This window comes from Peromyscus leucopus, chromosome 15 (assembly GCF_004664715.2).
Source record: "Peromyscus leucopus breed LL Stock chromosome 15, UCI_PerLeu_2.1, whole genome shotgun sequence".
NCBI lineage: Eukaryota > Metazoa > Chordata > Mammalia > Rodentia > Cricetidae > Peromyscus > Peromyscus leucopus.
The window spans coordinates 90,345,557-90,362,808 of NC_051076.1; the positions used below are offsets into that span (position 1 = coordinate 90,345,557).

The 17,252-nt window shown below is 40.3% G+C and overlaps 1 pseudogene; it reads right to left on the minus strand.

Annotated features, from left to right (window-relative positions):
- Window positions 1–8,294: 8,294 nt before the first annotated feature.
- Window positions 8,295–11,363, minus strand: LOC114704061 (annotated as a pseudogene).
- Window positions 11,364–17,252: the final 5,889 nt, after the last annotated feature.

Below are 17,252 nucleotides of genomic sequence, written 5' to 3' on the forward strand. Positions count from 1 at the left end.
CCTTCCCATTTTATTAATTTTCAAAGGTTATCATACAAGGTGATGGGTTTCCTTATACTTTTTCCACTCCACACACTGTACGCCAACTTCCTCCGATGGGTTCCATTTCTTCCCCCACAAAGGTCCCCTTTCTTATTGCATATATTTTATTACTCATCCTAAGCTCCCTTTTTAACTCCTGTCTATGATTTTCTTCTGAGTCCCACGACCTACACATAAACACATGTATACAATTACAAACCTAGATTCCACTCATAAGAAAAAATATGTGCCATTTGTCTCTTTTAATGCAGCTTATTTCACTTAACACGATGATTTCTAGTTCTATCCCTTTCCCTGCAAACCCCAAGATTTCACTTCCCCTTGCATTTACATTAAATTCCATTATGTTTATATTCCATGTTTTCTCTATTCCTTTACCTGTTAATAGATATCTAGGTAAGGCTGGGAGTGGTGGCAAACATCTTTAATCCCAGCACTTAGGAGGCAGAGGCAGGTGGAACTCTTGAGTTCGAAGTCAGACTGCCCCACATAGTGAATTCCAGGACAGCGAGGGCTACATGGAAAGACTCTGTGTCTAAAAAACAGTAAACAAATAAAAAAAATAGACATCTAGGCTGATTCTATTTTCTGGCTATGGTAAACAGTGCAGCAATAAGCATGGTATGCAGGTGCCTCTGTGATGTGTTGACTTAGCATCCTTTGGGCATGTACCCAAGAGTGATATGGCTGGATCTTGTAAGTAGTTATATTTTCAGCTTATTAAAAACTAATTTCCCAAGTGGCTATATAAATTTACATTCCTACCAGCAGTGAATAAAAGACTCTTCTTTGCCCACATCCTCACCAACATTTGTCGTCATTACTTCTTTTATATTTCTATGCTAACTGGAGTGAGATGGAAGCTGAAAGCTGTCTTAATTGGCATGTCCCTGATGACTTAGGATGTTGAACTCCTTCTCAAGTATTTATTGGCTATATGTGTTTTTTTTCTTTGAGAAGTGGCTAGTCAGTTCATTAAGCATTTTATTGCTTGGATGATTTTGGTTTGGGAAGTTTGTTTTTACTGGGTTTTTATAAACTGGATATTATGCCCTTGCCTGAGAGGTATGTAGTGAAGACGTGTTTCCTAATCAGTACTGTCTCTCTACTCTGCTGACCATTTCTTTCCCTGTGAAAAACCTTTCCAATTTCATGCAATCCTATTTCTCCGTTCTGGGGTTATTTTCTGTGCCACTGGCGTCATTTTCAGAAAATCTTTGGTTATGCCTCTATCATCAAGTGTCTTCCCTCTGTTTCCCTGGAACACTTCCAAAGTTTCAGAACTTAGATTCAGGCCTTTGATCCATTTTGAATTGATTTTTGTGCAAGATGAAAGAGATAAATCTTAGTTTCATTCTTTTATGTGTGGAAATGCGGTTTTCCCAGCACCATTTGTTGAAGACGCTGCTGTTTCCTCCATGTGTGTTTTTGACACATTTGTCAAAGCCTAGGTGGCTGTAGCTGTGTGGGCTTGTTTCTGGGTCCTCTATAGCAAAAGCAACATATTTATAATCATTATTTGGATCAAATGTTACTCTTTTGTTTTTAATATTTTCCTTTCCATCTCTCTGAATAGTTGGGTTTATGTTAAAATGGAAGAGTTCAAAAACTATGACACATATTTCAATGCCTTCTATACTTTGATACAAATATCTATTGGACTATAAAAGGATCTGAAAAGTTACTGTGTGGTCCAGAAAGAAAAGACAAGGTTTTCACTGCCGAAATGCACATCTCTGCTGTGTATTTGAACCACACCCCAGTTTATAGCAGCTTCAAATCCCAAATATGGAAAATCTGCTGTGAAACAGTCTCTTCTAGAAATGGCTGCATAAACAAGACCAGAAGAACAGCAACATCAAAAGACATATTAAAATTGAAGAGGGGAAATTCTGCAGGGTCCCACACTTAGACAAAGAACTACAGGCTACGATTGACTCCCGGGAAAAGAATTAGTCTCCCCGAGGATGAGCTCCCTTATTGGTTGTACAGTATGGAGACTTGAAACCATATACACAAAAACAGACTCAGAAGGTTGTATTTATATACACCTTGTCTTGTGTGTGTGTGAGTGTGTGTGTGTGTGTGTGTGTGTGTGTGTGTGTGTGTGTGTGTAACAAATACAAACCCCCCCAAAAAAAGAGACTATAAACTTGAGAATTGCAGGGGGGACATGGCGGGGCTTCCAGGGAGAGCAGCTTGGAAGGGCAAGAGGAAGGAAAGGGAAGTGGGGAGTGATGTAATTTTATTTCAATTAAACAACATTTTTAAAAAGACTCTGGTATAGAGTGTTTCAGAGGCCACTATTACATAGCTTACTCAGACTTTCAGCAGGCCTAATGTGCTTTTATTGCAGAATCACCTTCAATTTCTTCAGTGTTGTCACTCAATCAAGCAACAACAAGCCTCAACATATGTCTTCCCAAGGCCAGAAACCTAGGTATCTTTATACTCCCTCTTAATAGAATTCACTGATTTGAACAGAGTGGTCAAATTGATGATAGAAGTGAATCTATCTGCCATAGAGATTAAAGACATGAGCAAAGTCAACAAGTACATATTAAGTCAGTCCCCACAACCCAAGTCAATCCCCACAACCCTGAAAGGATTATAATGAGTTATTATATTCTTCATGTTTCCATCTAAATTCTTTCTGGTGATGTTAAAGATGTAATCCTGAACTAGAAGCAACCACTGAATAATGATTGAGGAATAAACATTCTTTGAAACATCAGAACACCACAGTTGACATTTCCATGTACATTATAAATCCTCTTAATATCTTGCTCTTGATAAGACAAGCATGAAGCTATATCGGTGCAATATAATGCTGTAGCTGTTTTAAAAAACAGTCCATTTTTCATTTAATAGCAAATTAAACCAGCTTAGACACTTTCAAAGGACTAAATGTCAATAAATAAAATGTAAAATGTCACATTATATATTCATTCACATACTTGATGAAACTTTACCCCTTATTTCTTTTTTGGAAAGAAAATAAATCACAAGTATGTATGGAAAGATTGAAAAGTATTTTGCTCTACATTAAAGGATTAGATTTAACAATAATGCAAAGAATTCTGTAATTGCCTCTATCAAGTCGGAAATTTTGTTTCATCAAGGATGCATTCTAAAACTTTTATCACAGCGAAATGTTGTACAACAAAACCAACACACACATATACCCACACAGATCTACATACATCTTATAGATGCTGAAATCTGGTTCACCCCAAAAGACATAAGTTGAAAAAGCCAAAATATGAAATTATAATAATATCTCATGAAACATGTTAATTAAGTGGATTATCTGAAAACGAAACAAAATACCAGGCCATGAGTTTCGGATCCAATAATATGTCATAAAACCAAATGATAGGAAAAGGCAGTAAGTGTACTTTTTTCTTTGATATTCATGTAAGTCTGCATCTCTGAAAAACTTGTTACTCTATATAAAACGTCATGTTTTTAATTCTTTTTCGCAGAATAATGAGTTTTTTGGGTTTTTTTATAACATAACTCCATTGATTCTTTGGGAATTTCATATCATGCATCCCAACCCCACTCACCTCCCATCCCTCCATATCTGCCCCTCACATCTCCCCCAAAAGATACACCCCCCCAATTAATTAACAACAAACAAACAAAATCCACCTCACTCCTCCATCTTTTCCATCTCTCCAACACCTCTTCATCCTAGTGGCATTGAGAGCTGCAGTGAGTCACACAGTACACCCTTTTGTCCTATCAGCTCCACCTACAAATGTTCATTGCAGAGTCATTGGTCTGGTTCAAGTCCTCTGGCCTCTTGCACACCATCATCACTGAACCCTCACTGAAACTCCTCTCCAATCTCCTACTGCTGCCCTGAGTCATGGAGATGCTGTGGCTATAGTTCCGTAGGACCAGTCCTTTCGAGCACTCCAGCAGGTCATAGATGGGGTAGATGTTAAGGTGGGCCAACCCAAGGTCCAAGATGTCGGCCTGGTTGGTAGCTGAGTTGGTCGGTCTGGAAGGCTGGGATCAACCTTCTCTGGCAAGGAGCAGAGCTAGCTCTCCTACTCCCAGACAATCAGAGCCAGCTCTCCCATGCCCATGGTAAGGGGTGGGGCCATCTCTCCCTAGTGTTGGGGCCAGCACTCTGATGAGGGGCGGGACCAGATCTCCTGATTCAGTATCCAGCAAAGGGCATAACCAGTTATCCCAGGGCCAGTAAAGGGCACAAGCCAGCTCAATCCGCCCCTCGGATTTCAACGTGTGTGCTTCCTATGGGCCCCCCTGTAATAATATGGGCCATGGACATCAACACAGACTCCAGCTGCAGTAGGACCACAGACCCAGACATGGCTCTTGGCAGCAGCCTGGACCCAGCCATCACCATGGCCCCAGTGGCATCGCCAGCCACCCAGACCAGTATGACTCTAGTGGCAGCATAACCCTTAGACACCAACAGGGTCTCAGGTGGCTGACAAGACCCCGTACATCCACACAGCCCTCAGTGGTAACAAGAGCCATGGACATCAACTCAGACTCTGGCTACTGCAGAGCCACGGACCCAGACATGACCCTAGGCAGCAGCTCAGGCCAGGGCATCACCATGGCCCCGGCTGGCAGTGCAGACCACTCAGATCAGCATGGCCCCCATGGTGGCACAGCCGTCGGAAGCAACATGGCCACAAGTTGTGGCCTAGACTCTGAGCATTCATGTGGCCTTTGGTGGCAACATGGGCCACAGACATTTGTACAGATCCTGGCTGCTGTAGAGCCACGGAGAGGTTTGTTTTGCTTTGTTTTGTTTTTTTAAAGGGTCACCAGAAGAACGGAAAACAATATGAAAGTAAAACTGCAAACAGGATTGAAAAATTGGAGAATTGTAGGACTAGAGAGATAGCTCAGTGGTTAAGTGTGCCTGCTGCTCTTCCAGAAGATAAACTCAATCCCAGCACCCAAATCTGGCAGTTAATGATCATCTCTAACTCCAGGTCCAACGGATGTGAAGCCTTCCTCTAGCCTTAACAAGCATCTCCATGCACATGACACAACATGAATATATACACAACACACACACACACAGACACACAGACACACACACACCCCACATACACACACATATACCACATACACACACGTATACTCCACACACACACATACACACCACACACACACCACATACACACACATACACACCACACAGATACACACACACATACACACACACACACACACACACACACACACACACACACACATACACCTATTTCTTTAATTGGGAAATTCAAAAGAATTTCATCTCAGTGATTTGGGAAGTACCTAATTTTTAGTACAGAATAGTGTTGTAGCAAATCAAATAGTTGTAGAGATCCAAGATATATTTGCATGGATAAGATTCCCATCTCCTGAATTTCTTGTGCAAACCTCTGAGATTAAGAAGAAATCTCTCCATAATAAATGCTAATTAATTACATGGTAATAAAACTGTAGTACCATCAACCCCAGTAATAATGACTCCCCACGCTCTCTGATTTCATGAGAAATTTGACATATAATCTGGAAAATAAAAAGGAAACAATCAAATGTCATTGCTAATGATATTCTATTATTTCACCTGTGACCTGAGCTATTATAACTATAGCCTTATAATTGCAATTCGTCCATTGGGAAACCTAACTTTAAACATTATCGTAGCTGAAAGGTCACCTAGAAAATATGTGATTCTAACAAAATTTTATGGCACTTATGGAAACGAATTCATTTTCTTATACTTAGCCCCAGATGGTATTTGTTCTTTAAAGAATAAGCCATTGAATTGTAAAATATGAGTGAAATATACCCTATTTGCATGTAGCCCTCACATCTTTTTTAAAAACGTTAAGAACAAGACTTCCCAGACATACTTTTCCTAACTACTGTTGCTGTTTCATCACAACAGCTGCATCCACGGCCCTCAGACTGATGTGGTCTATTGTACATTTACAGGGATACAGTCACATTGTCCACTTCTCCACCTGTCTCTCCCAAGGTGGGGAGATTCTGTCTGGCCTCCTGATCACCACCAATAGTGAGAGAAGAACTAACAGTGAATCAGAAAGTACTTTCCTGTTCTTTGTCTGTCTAAACAAAAAATAAAATAAAATAAAAAGAAATAAGACATGAAAATAAATTCTACCATTTAATCACATGTATATTTTCCTAAGAATTAACTAGCACTTCTTCAAACCTTTCTGTGTCCAGGCTCTCTGCTTTAAACTCCTCATCTCGAGTTAGCGGCTTCTTTCTTTCGTCTGATTTCCACATGCAAAAAGGTTCACTAAAAATTATGGTCCATGGAGGAATTCGGATAAAAGAAGGAACTGTTAGTGGATCCATGCCACGCAACCGCAGCACTAATTACCTTACAACTAACTCATAGGTACTTAAGGCAGAGGAAAGAATTCCAAGAGAGGAACAGATGGGAATAGCAGAGACAGGGGAAGCCCTAGGATCCATGAGCATCTTTTGTGTCCTGAACCATACCACAGAATCGGAAGAAGGATTGGTACCATGGTGGTGAGGTGGTTAAAACAAACTGCCTGACAAAGAAGAGAATGGAACAAAACAGTGACTTATCAAAGACCAAGGGGATTTAAGGTCCCAAGGAGATGGGAAGCCCCATTTTTTGCTGAGTATGGGATGCCAAAGCTAGTCACAGCCTTCTACTATGTCTTCTAGCCCACCAGATGGTGCCTGCCCCAAAACTGAGCAGTTGCTTTACACAAAGGTAGAAATGGTATGAGACTATGAGAGGAAACTGATACCATATTTCCGGAAACACAGCATGAATTGCCATTTTTTACTCTTTAAGAAAAGAGTGGAAAATGCTGGGCATGAGGGCACACGCCATTAATCTCAGTACTCAGGAGGCCAGCCTGGTCTACAAAGAGAATTCCAGGACCACACAGAATAATCCCATTTCAAAAAACTGAAAAGAAGAAGAAGGAGGAGAGGAAGGAAGGAAGGAAGGAAGGAAGGAAGGAAGGAAGGAAGGAAGGAAGGAAAGAAAGAAAGAAAGAAAGAAAGAAAGAAAGAAAGAAAGAAAGAAAGAAAGAAAGAAAGAAAGAAAGAAGAAAGATGGAAGGAAGAAGAAAGATGGAAGGAAGAAGAAAGATGGAAGGAAGAAGAAAGATGGAAGGAAGAAGGAAAGAAAAAAGAAAGAGAGAGAAACAGAGGGAGGGAGGGAGGAGTGGAAATGTATATGTATGTATACATATATGATATCAACAAAAATAAATCCTAACCTAAGATGCATGGGGAGAGTGTATGTGCAAACTGTTTTTATGTGCATTAAGCACAGACAAAATGCAACATACTGCTTATAAAGGTACTAGGGGGATTTTAAAGTATTAAAAGAACTGCAGTGACTTATTTGTTCCCCAACATTAACTCTCTTACTGATAGTTTTTATAGTAAAAACAGTTGTTCAAATTTAGCCAACTGAGTTGCTGAGGACAAAAGAAAGGGAAGGATGCAATTAATCAGTCAAATTGGTGGTCAGCCATTATTTCCTTAAGAATCATTAGGTATTTTTGTCTTAAATGTTTTCTTTTTGTTATTGTTGTTGTCCTTTAATAATTTTTTGAGGGCCTCCCACATGAGCATAGCATCTACATCTACACTCCCACCCACCCCCAACTTCTCCCATGTTCCCCTCCTAAATTCGTGATCTCTTCTTTATTATTGTTACATGTGTACTTGCATGTGTATGTATGTATGCCTATGGACATATGTACACATAACCTACTAAATCCATGTATGTCTATGGACATATGTAGCTTTATTTGTATGTAGATGCAGGAAGAGGTGACCCCCACCGTCTGTGATATTTCCCTGAGCCTTAGGGCTTTCAATGGAGATGTATCCATTACGGTTCGGCACCCCACCGTCCTTAAGTCTCTGTATTTTAACCAGTTGTGGATCTCTGTAATCATCTCCATCTATTGCAAAAAGAAGTTTCTTTGACGAGTAGTGAGAGCAACACTTATCTGAGTACAAGGATAAGTTAGAAATTTACTGTGTTTGGAAAGAGGTAGTAGCAGGATCCTTTCTCGGTCTATGACCTCTCCAGCCACGGGTAGTTGTCTAGGTTTATGGTACCAGAGATGAATTCCTACTGTTGTGCAAGTTTTTTTTTTTTAAAAAGTGGGGCAAAAATTAAGCTTTTATTGTTACTGACAAGCTTCCGTTTTCAGACAGAATCACATCGCACAAAAGCTCATCTAGTAAAGTTTTAGGTGGCCCGTAATTTCATCAATTAGTTCTACTGGGCCTGGCCCAATTCCCAGGACAGTTCGAGAGCCTGGTTCAATCTGAGTATGTCCAGCATCTTTGATTAAACTTACAGTCAGTCCCAACATCTTTGCATGGGTCAGTAATCCAATGAGGGTGTCTTCATCTGGGGCTTTGACCACCACTTTGGGCTGGCCACAGTCTTCCCACTCCTTGAGCACTTGAGGGTTTCTCCTTTGAGTCTGCTTGCAGGCAGAAACAGCAGCATGAGAACACTGGGCAGCGACCTTCCCTTTTCCCATCTTTAGGTCAGTTCGAACCACAAGAATCATTTTGTACTCCCCACTCTCTCCTGTTCCTTCGGTTCCTGTCTCTGTATCTCTATTTGCCTCACTTGTTGAGTCCTGGGGGAACATCCCAAGGTGACGCGAGAGGCCTCAGCCCAGGCACATGCCACAAGCAACTCCAGCAGCCAAGCTGAGTGTACCAGGATGAGCCAAATACTCCATAACCAAGAACTTGGAGAGCACTGAAGGACTTGCTCACGCCTTGAGGTTTTCCACTTCCTGTTGTGCAAGTTTTAAATCCAATGATACAGCTGTATCCAAGATGATAAAAGTGCCACTATTCCAGCACTGTGATATCTTAAAAGTCCAATAATTAATGTGGTTCGTGGATTCTGCTACTGGGTAATACTACCAATTACTCCTCTCCCTTGGCAACTTGCATATCTTTCTAATACTATGAAACCCATCAATGTGATCTAGTGTTTTTTATTTTTGTTCAACTTTAGACTATTATTAATGAGAATCATCACAGAATCAGAGGAAAAATTAGCTCAGATTTTAGGAAAAAGCAATGAATTTTGCTTTGAGAGAAGGTGACCTTGAACTAAAAATCCTCCCTCCTCTCCTCCCAAGTACTGGAATCATAGTATTATAGGTGAACATCACAATGTTTCTCACTTCTTTTCTTTTCTCATAGTTTAGCAAAATCAAATCATACAGACATCATCTTAGTTCACATTATTTTCAATTATAATAGTTATAGCAAGTAGCATGTAATTAACTTCTGTTTCTCATCTATTTCCATCATCTATTAATAAAAATCTCTGTAAAGATTGGCTTTTTGGGGTATGTGTGTGTGTTGGGGTGCTCTCAGAGATCAGAGGTGCCAGATCTAAATGGAGTTGAGTTACAGTCATGAGCTTAGATGTGGGTGTTAAGAATTGAACTTGGGTCCTCTGCAAGATCAGTACATGTTCTTAAACTCTGAGTCATCTCACCAGCCCCTACTAACAAAGTTCTTAATTTATACTTAAAGTAGATTTGTGATGCTAGGAACCTAACATGGAGCCTTGAATAAGCTAGGTAAGCACTTTCCCCAATGAGGTCCACCTCAATCCAGCACAACATTACTAAGCAGCTGTTGAATCAAGTCTCTCCTGAACCATTGTCTATAAAACATTCTTTCACCTAGATCACTGTAGGGAATTGAGAACACTGTGTGATATCCCTGGCCAACCAAGGCTCTCTCTAAATACACACACACACACACACACACACACAGTCTTTAAAGTTAACCTGTTTTAGATGTAAAGATTTATTTTATGAATGTGTACAAGTGCCTGAATATATCTGGTACCCATGGGACCAGAAGAGTGTCAGATCCCCTGGAACTGGAGTTACAGCTGGTTGTGAGCCACCGTGTGGATTCTGGGAACCAAACCCAAGTCCTCTGCAAGAGCAGCCAGTGTTCTTAACCACTGAGCTCCAGCCCTTAGAGTTAACTTTTTAATACAGGAAAGACTGATGGTTTGTTCATTGTTTTTCAGTATGTTAGGATGAAAATTAGGATGAATTTCCAGTTTTATTGGTCAAGTCAATCAAAACATACAAAATGGCTAGGCATAGTGCTACATATCTCTAACCCCAGCACTCAGGAAGAAGCAAGAGGATTTCAAGTTCATGGCTAGCTTGGGCTAAATAATTAGAAGCTTGTCTCAAAACTAGAAAACTGTAGGTTGGTCTGAACATGTAGACCTAGACTGAATCCAGTACTAGTTCTGTGATGCAGAAGTCTCTGCATATATTAAACTACTCTGCCACGTCCTCATCTTTCTCAGAACATCTCTCAGTGCCATCATGATCCATCAAAAAAAGTACAGTGACTACATAAATGAGGGAGGCCATTAAGGTGAACTATTCCAGAGAACAGCACCCTGAGGAAAGAAGTGCCTGCATTATACACGGCTTTACACTTACTTCTCTCCCCAACCACAAAGGGAAGATGGATATTCTTTGGTCAGATGAACACTTTATGAGATTTTGTACTATATAAAGAGACATCTTCAGGGCCTTGTGTATGCACATTGTAAAACCTTGAGATATTTTATGTTACAGCATACATATTTAATGTGATAATAAAAAAGCTTATTTATTTCAAAGCCCCTTTTTATCCTTGCTTATATAACCAAACAGCTTGATGCTATTGGCTAAAATCTTAAAACTTGCATTATTCACAATGGCAGTGGGACTGTGCCCAACTTCCAGAGATGTATAAATCAGACTCAGGCAGAAATGACACACTCAGGATGAATGATTTGACATTCATATAGAAGTACGGTGTTGGAGACTGAAAAATAGACTTTGTTTTAAGGCCCGGTGGGTTTTTTTTTTTTTTTAGTTTCACTATCCCTACAGCAGAATGTTATTCTTTCATTTTTATTTCCAACAATGGTTAAATTACAAGCCCAAAACTATTTAGTAAATATAACACCACACCATAAAAGAACAAGGGATGGCTTTAATAAAAGGCAGAAACCACACTGAACTGGTAAGCTGAATGTTTAAAATGTTTAAAAATCAGATCAACAAATGGAAATTCATTTAAATGACACCAAATGGTGTCTTACTGCTCAACAAATGCTGGCTATTTAAGGCCTTGCAAGCTCATCAAGGCAGTGCCTGTTACTGACAGGAGAGCAAGTAGCCGCCAGAAACTACTGCTGTCGATTTTCTACAGCTAACGTGAGGAAGTTCTGGAGACGCGGTGGCCATTGTTGAATTTTACTATGCTTACTCAAAGACTGAAATGTAAGTAGTGGATTGTTATCAAGCAACACATTCTTCCACAGCCAACATATGATAAAAGATACGAATATACACAGCAGGCTTGCCTCAATTTATTCTGCAGACAGCCATCGTGATGGTGAGAAGTGTCCTGGGCTTAGAGTGATTAGTGGAAAGCATTATTAGACAAAGTCTAAGTCACAACTGCTGTTTTATATTTGGAAAAGACTGTTACCCCCTCCCCCAAAGTCCTTAGAATAACTTGTTAACCACAATATGAATCTGCTAGCTCTTTAGCTATGTCCATAAACCCTGAAGGCATTTGAATAAAGTTGAGTCAGCACTAGTCAAATATACACAATAATCAAAATTTTATAACTTAAAACCTCAGACAAGCACAAAACTGTGAGTTTGATTACCCCAAGCACTACAAAATAAAAATGGTGATGACAAAATAAAAATTTTAAAAACCATCTTAGAAAAACTTTTACCATTTTAATCACGTATACATAAGTATGGTTCTGGTTGATTTTACTTTGAAAAACCTAATTTTGTTTTGGTATATGTTTTTTTTTTACCTAGTTCGTGTTTTTGTTTTTGTCACTTTCAATACATTTTTATTTATTGGGATATGTGTGTGTGTGTGTGTGTGTGTGTGTGTGTGTACATGCATGCTGTGGCACCAATGTGAAGGGCAGAAGACAATTTGTAAAATTCTCCTTCCATCATGTGGGTCCCAGGGAATCACACCCAAGCCATCAAAACTTGGCAGAAAAGTGCCTTAAGCCAGAGTCATCCCACCAATCCTACATACTTCTTTTATGTGAAGAATAAAATAAATCAGATTTTTACTGGTGTTCTGTGAATAGTTCCTATTTGCATGTTACAATTCACCCACTGGGGTTCATCTAATCGAGAAGTTTGGAATGAAGATCACTTTTATCACTGACAGACGAGCATTAGTGTCATCAGAACTACACCAACATGGAAGCTAAATCAAATTCTGCCACAAATCGAGGCAAAATTCTGTTGTTTGCAGGAAATGAAGCAACCGGAGAGTATTATATTGAATGAATTAAGTCAGACTTGGGAAATCAAATATCACGTCTTCTCTCATTTGTGAACCCTGATTTTATACAAATAGATAAAATCATGGATATATATATGACCTGAAACTAGAAACAATACAGTCTAGGGTAACAAAGAGGGTGGGAGATAAAGACCGGGGAAGGGGGTTGTGAAGGAGGATGTGGTCAGAACACATTACATACTTGTATGAAAGTCTCTTCATTAGAGACATGTACAATGAAATGCTGGGCATGTAGCACAGTTGGTAGAATGTTTCCTTGTATAAGGCCCTGAAGTCAATCCCCAACACCCTGTATTATGTAAACAAGAGATGATGTCACATGCCAGTAATCACAGCACTTGGGAGATAGAGGCAGGAGGATGTGAAGAACACAGTCATACATAGAAAATTCAAGGCAAGTCTGAGATGCCCGAGAGTGCCCTAAAAGCAGAAGTGTAAGGTTGAAACTATGTACAATGAAGGCATGCCAATAAAAAATAAACACAGTGAAAAGAAACAAAAAGAGTTCTCCCCTAATTACCCATTTATGATCAACTTTAGGTGGTTGGTGTCTTTAGTGATCTGATATTTCACATTGTTCTACTATTAAAATGTCCCCTACTCTAGGGACTGAGGACCTATGTCTATAGTAGAGACCTTGCCTCCCTTCTATAAGCCCCTGAGTTCTGGCCCCGGCATTGGAAAGAAAAATGCCCTCTACACTAAGTTAAGCATCTTGTCTCACTGAGACTCCACACAGCCATTCTTTGTGTTCTATCCTTCTAAAGACACTGTCGGAAATGATTTCAGGTGGCTGTTTCCTCTATTTCCCATCTGGTTGTAATTGCACAAGAATTTCAGAAAACAAAGAAAAGACGTTTGATTCTGTTGTTCGAAGAAGAATAGAGGGGAAGTACACAATCCCCCTACGGAGCAGTCAACTGCATGGATGACCCAAAAGGCTCTTCCATTTAGTGCAGACATTTTCTTACAGCCAGAGAACAAGCACCATGGTTGAGAGCCACTGATATTTACCCTGAAAATGCTGGCAGAAGAAGGTGCTTTTATTTCAGGTGCTTTAAAAATACATGTTCATGGGATCACAATCATACTGAACGATAAGGACATATGATTCCAGTTAACCTCTTCATTCTCACGGGTTCTGTTTTAGCACACACAGACATGTATAAGTAAGGATTAGAAGTGTCTGTGATGTGAGGCTGGGGACTCCGCAAACTACCGAGTTTTGTCTTTGCAGTTATTTTTTAATGTCTATTCCAATGCTGAAGACCTTAGGAAAGGTCTGCGGCTATGGCTCCATGGTACAATACTTGCCTAGCATGCGAAGAATCCTGGCTTCAGTCCCTAGCACCATATGAGCACACACGTGTGCACACACACACACACACACACACTAACACGCACAAGCACATGAACACACAGAGGCGCACACACACAACTCAGGAAACATTCCAGTTTGTTACATGTTCACTTAGGTACCCTTTTATCTATCCCATAAACAATAGAGTGCATTTTAGCAGGCGGGGAGAGAGACAGAAAGACAGAGACAGAGAAATCTGAGTTTATTATGGAAAATAATATGTGAATGAATAGTCAGCAATATAATGATGAAATCCATACATTAACTTTATGGAAACCCAGAGAAAGTTCTTAAGCTTCAAAAAATGTTTACGTTTTTTAGTATCTTTAAAATAAACTAAAATTTCCTTAAACAGCAAAGGGAATGGCAAAGAAAAAGAACAGAGAGAGAAGAAGGGAAGAACATTCTGGGCAGCCCAGGCTGACCTTGAATTTGTGATCCTCCTGCCTCTGCCTCCTTCAGCAGATCCTACTGGCATGTGCCACTGGGCACAGGAGGCATTGGGGGTGGGACTGAGGGGGGAGAGCAATGAAAGATATATCTTGATAGAGGGGGCCATTTCAGGCTTAGGGAGAAACCAAGTGCCAGGGAAACTCCCAGGAATCCACAAGGATGACCCCAGCTAAGACTCCTAGCAATAGTAGAGAGGGTGCCTGAACTGGCCATCTCCAGTATCAGATTGGTGGCTACCCTAATTGTCATCAGAGAGCCTTTGCCCAGTTACTGATGGAAGCAGATGCAGAAATCCACAGCCAAGCACTGAGCCAAGCTCTGGAAGTCCTCCCGAAGAAAGAGAAGCAGGATTGTAAGAGCCGGGGCCGGTCAAGGTCATGACAGAGGAACCTGGGAGCTCATGGAGTCTGGGCCAACAGTTAAGAAGCCTGCATGGGACTGACCTAAGCCCTCTGTGCATGTGTGTGTGTGTGTGTGTGTGTGTGTGTGTGTGTGTGTGTGTGACAGTTGTGTAGCTTGGTCTGTTTGTAAGGCTCCTAGCAGTGAGACCAGGACCTGTCCCAGTCCCTTTGCTGACTTTGGGAAACCTGTTTCCCATGCTAGATTACCTTGCCCAACCTTGAAGCAAGGGGAGGAGCTCAATCCTGCCTCGACTTGAGGTGCCATGCTTTGTTTGAGCCCTTGAGAGGCCTGGCCCTTTCTGAACGGAGGCAGAGGAGTGGATGGGGAGAGGATAGATGGGGAAGGGGGGGACATGGGGGACACAGAAAGAAAGGAGGGAGAGTAAACTGTGATCAGTAGGTAAAATAAATGAAAAATGTTAATTAAATTGAAAAAGAACATTCTGAGCAGAAGGAAACAATCTTTGGAAGCGCTGAGAGAAGGAAATATGGTATCGGATGTTTGGAGTATGGACAAAGAAAGGGGCAGGTGAAGAAACAGTGTGTCTCTGTAAACACACACCTGAAAGGAAAGTAGCTCAGCTGTCAGAGAAAGAAAGGCCTTGATGAAAAGACACACTAGGAGAATTAGAAATAGAGCTAACATTTCTCTCAAAGTGAGAAATGACCCAAAACCTCCGGAATGGGACTTTTCTTCTAAGTTAGAAAGGCAAATTCTGGGTAGCAGCATTGAACATTGTTTTAGGAGAACAAGCAAATCCCATGTATCCGAAGAATGTTGAAGATTTCTTTCCTGGCTCTTCTCACACATGACCCCACCCCACCCCACCCCCCAAAAAAAGTGGAGAAAATGAACTCCCTGCTTGGAGAGAAGAAGAGAAATAATTACTTTTATAATATAGGGGGGCCTCTGCATCCCCAGCCAAATGTGAATCAAAATGTTCAAAGAGAACTACATATGTACTTAACATGGGCAGTTTTCTTACTCTTACTCCCTAAGCAACGAAGTACAAACCCTGTTTTCATCTGTATTTAGTACTACCACTAGCCAAGAGAATGCTGTTCTCAAAGATGAAGACAAGAACCTCCCAGAAAGAGTCAGACTGGTGTGTACTACCATCCTATCAATGTCTCTCACAGTGTGAAGATTTCAACAAGCACCTGAAGACCCCATCTAAAAATATGACTGTGGCACCTAATGCTATTTCATTATAAAGGCAATGTAAAAATAAAATCTGACTGTACCTACGATGTCACTTTGATATTTGTTTTATATTTTGTATAGTTCTTTTACAGTCCTATTTAAGGGCATCCTAAAATGCCTTTTGAATATTATAGCCTATGTAATATGTATTACAGTACCTGCTTTGTAGTATAAGATCCCCCTTTCTGTCCTATTAACATTTCTCCATTTTGTTTAATAATATCCTTTTGTTAAGCAGCAGCATCTGCAGTAATATGATTCTGGTTAAAAAAGCCTACAGATGAACACCTGTCCAACTCCAAATGGAAAACAAAAACCTACAACAGTTTGCTTTGATATTTACAATACAAAGACAAGTTCATACATTGATGATTTTAATCTTGTTGTATAAAGCTAAGTTTGCCGGGCGGTGGTGGCGCACGCCTTTAATCCCAGCACTCAGGAGGCAGAGCCAGACAGATCTCTGTGAGTTCGAGGCCAGCCTGGGCTACCAAGTGAGCTCCAGGAAAGGCGCAAAGCTACACAGAGAAACCCTGTCTCGAAAAACCAAAAAAAAAAAAAAAAAAAACTAAGTTTAACAGCTATAAATATTTTCTACTGAAATATCCCTTTATTTCTACTTTATATATAAAGTAGAATATATAAAAGGATATATAAAAGCACCTTTCCCAGGCAATCTGTGATTGACACAGCATGGCAAGAAGAAAAGAATGCCCTGGCAAAGAGGCAAAGAGCCTTCTATCTTTCACCATAAAATATACTTATGATGCAAAAAAGCTGATTAGCTAGAACAATTCTAGTTCTTCCCAGTCTGGGTGCTATCCCTGCATATATGCACAGAATTCCCTGCCATCCACCCATGGAAAGAAATGGACAAGGCAGGTTCCTCATTTTCCTAACTTGAAGGTGACTGAGACCCTAGAGTCTGCCGTAAGGGATGCTCATGAACGTTTAGGATTTATGCTCTTCTGGGAAGAGAGAATTCATACATTTTAACACCCAAATCAACCTTGAGTGCCCTTCTAAACCTCTACAAGTAATAAAGATGTGATGATCAATTCTGCACATTTTCACAATGGCATCTTCCATGGGCTGTGAAAGTTTAATAGGATTCTATTTCTGAAAATTATGCTGTGTTGCTTTAGTTATTTTGACACCAAGGATTTGGAAAGGTGAATCATTCATTCTGTTGCTCACAGAGACATCTGCAGAGAAAAGGAATCCAAGTTCCTTTTCAAATCTAAAAGTTTCTTTCAAAAATCCATTTTGTTGAACACACGACTGCTTACCAGGTGTCCATCAAATGATACCTTCTATTCTGAGAGGACAATTTCAAGCTAATATACTTGCAAGCAAACATCCTTTGTAT